The 3,217-nt window shown below is 34.7% G+C and overlaps 1 pseudogene; it reads left to right on the top strand.

The window, feature by feature from the left end:
• The first annotated feature begins 1,058 nt into the window (after positions 1 to 1,058).
• Positions 1,059 to 1,154, top strand: LOC131409174 (U6 spliceosomal RNA; annotated as a pseudogene).
• The last annotated feature ends 2,063 nt before the right edge of the window (positions 1,155 to 3,217 follow it).

The raw sequence follows: 3,217 nt of genomic DNA, 5'->3' as shown, positions 1-3,217 counted from the left end.
AGTTATGTCTAAGGTATGTTTCTTTTCCCAAAATGATTAAGAGTTATACTGAAATTTCAGGTGAATAGATATCGATTGGGGGATATATCTTGAACAATGAGACAAACCCGGCTTTCCAGTAAGAAACAATATATCAAATAAAATAATTCAATAGATTTTGATTGCTCTTAATATTAAATCCAAACACATTAAGAAAAGTTTCACAGCTTACCATAATCTTGTAGAACCTACTTTCCTTACATTATAAGTTCTAGATCTTCCAGCCTACTTTCACTTCTGACCATATATCATGCTCTCTCTCACCTCCATGTGAATCCCAAACTTTGTCTGGTTAATTTCTACTGTCTACGTCTAATTTCAGGCCTCAGCTAAAAGGGAGAAAGCATCCTAATGTGTTACGTAACTTGAGTTTCCACTATTTCAATATGTGTCACACTTGCATTAATTCTTTTTCTTTTCAATGTCAGCTTTATTAAAGTATAATTGACGTACAAAATTGTAAGATATTTAACGTGTATATTGTGGTGATTTTATGCAATAATTGTCTTTTTTTTTAATTTTTTGTTTATTGCAGTAACATTGGTTTATAATATTGTAAAAATTTCAGGTGTACATCATTGTACTTCTATTTCTGCATAGATTACATCATGTTCACCACCAAAATACTAATTACAACCCATCACCACACATATGTACCGAATTATCCCTTTCACCCTCCTCCCTCCCCCCTTCCCCTCTGGTAACCACCAATCCAATCTCTGTCCCTATGTGTTTGTTTATTGTTGTTATTATCTACTACTTAATGAAGGAAATCATACGGTATTTGACCTTCTCCCTCTGACTTATTTCACTTTGCATTATACCCTCAATGTCCATCCACGTTGTCACAAATGGCTGGATTTCATTGTTTCTTATGGCTGAGTAGTATTCCATTGTGTAAATATACCACATCTTCTTTATCCATTCATCCCTTGATGGGCACTTAGGTTGCTTCCAAGTCTTGGCTATTGTGAATAACGCTCCAATGAACACAGGGGTGCATGTACCTTTGCAAATTGGTGTTTTCGGCAGCACATATACTAAAATTGGAACGATACAGAGAAGATTAGCATGGCCCCTGCGCAATAATTGTTTTTAATGGTTATCTTATCTTTTAGACTATAAAAACTTGAACTATGGGGTCAAATATTTTTTTTTACCACTATATCCTCAAAACTTCCCATTAACCATCATTCAAAGTGCACTCTCAATATAATTTTCCTTAAAAAATGAAAGAATAAATGAATTCTAAATGAATCTACTGACACAGCTACATATTCTTTGCCATCCCTTTTTTTTGTGTGTATGTCTTTAGAAAGATGATGAGTCTAATTTTTTGTGAATCATATATTTCCAGCAGTGCTTATGGGTCTCAAAAGTGTTAACTTAGCACAGGCTTGTCCAGAACAGTCTGCATTCTGACACATTTGGAATTATTTTTCAATTTACATAAATAGTGGAATACTTGGACGATAAATTTTTTTAGTCATAAAAGTAAATCATTGGTTAAGTGCTCTTCAACAAGTGTAATATTTTCCTAACCTTCAATATAGAGGCCATCTAAACAATGCTTTCATCATCCTTCTGCCAAGCAAATCTGAAATATGACCACATTGCAGAATGAATTTGAGTCAATAAAAATCACAATTGCATGAGTCCAGAAGCATTTCCACCCTGTTAACAATGATCTTAAACTTATTTTCTGAGCTACCTTTCTCATATTGAATCTTTAATGTTATGCAGAAATGTTCTGTGTGTCTATTTCATCCTTCTTCAACTAGAAGGGAACTATCTCAAGAACAAAGACCATTTCTGATTCATCTCTGTGTTTCCAGTGCTTTAGAATCCAGTTACCAACGTCTCCTTGAAAAGACCACACTTCACTGATAGGGCTCTGTTGATATTGCACCCATACCAGAATTGCTGCAAGTATTTAAATCTCCAAGCTTTAAAATATCTTTTATCAATATAACAGTCTATACAGGATTAATCTTACCATGTCCTTAAAGCTACACCCACTATAACATAGCTCTATATTAGTGTTCTATTGCTGCTGTAACAAATTACTGCAAATCTTCTGGCTTAAAACAACACAAATTTATCTTATAATTCTGGAGGTTGGAAGTCTAAAATAAGTGATCATGGCTCTGCTCTTCTAGGGGATCTAAGGGAGAATCTGTTTCCTTACCTTTCTCAGTTTCTAGAGGCTGTCTTCATTCCTTGGTTGTAGCCCCAATGTGATTTCTACTTCTGTTGTCCCATTATCTTCTCTGATTCTGACCCTCAGACCTTCGTCCTATAAGGATCCAGTGATTATATTAGTTCCACTTGGGCAATGCAGAAAATTCTCCCTACCTCACGATGTTTAACTTAATCACATATGCAAAGATCCTTTTACCATGTAAGCTAACATATCCACAGCTTCTAGAGACTAGGACGTAAACGTCTTTAGGGGGTAATTACTCAGTCTTCCACAATCTCCATTTTGAAACTTCTGCATTTAACTCATTTTGATTGGAATTCATAGAGGTTTTTGTTTGTTTTTAGTTTAAGAAGTATGTGATAAAGCTTTATTTGTGTTATGGTAAAATATGCATAACAAAATTTACAATTTTAACCATTTTTAAATGTACAGTTCAGTGGTATTAATATATTCACATTCTTGGGCAACCATCACCACTATCCATCTCCGAACTTTTTCAACATCCTAAATGAAACTCAGTACCAATTAAACCATAACTCCCCATTCTTCCCTACCCCTAGCCCTGGCAACCACCATTCTATTTTCTCTCTCTCTGAGTTTGACTATTTCAGGTACCTCATTTAAATGGAATCATCCAATAATTTCCCCTTTGTGTCTGGTTTATTAAGTTAGTATAATGTCTTTAAGGTTCATTTACGCTGTAACGTGTCAGAATTTCAATTCTTTTTAACGCTAGATAATGTTTTATTGTGTGTGTCTATCACATTTTGTTTATCCATTCATCCATCAATGCACATTTGGATTGTTTTCATCTTTTAGTTATTGTGTATAATGCTGCTGTGAACAGTGGAGTGCACATATCTTTTTGAGTCCCTGCTTTCCCTTCTTTTGGGCGTAGACCGGAAGTGGAATTGCTGGATCACATGGTAATTCTACTTTGAATTTTTTCAGGAACTGTATACAGTTTTCCACAGA

Source organism: Diceros bicornis, chromosome 7, assembly GCF_020826845.1.
Source record: "Diceros bicornis minor isolate mBicDic1 chromosome 7, mDicBic1.mat.cur, whole genome shotgun sequence".
Classification (NCBI taxonomy): domain Eukaryota; kingdom Metazoa; phylum Chordata; class Mammalia; order Perissodactyla; family Rhinocerotidae; genus Diceros; species Diceros bicornis.
This window is presented reverse-complemented; position numbering and strand designations above follow the sequence as displayed.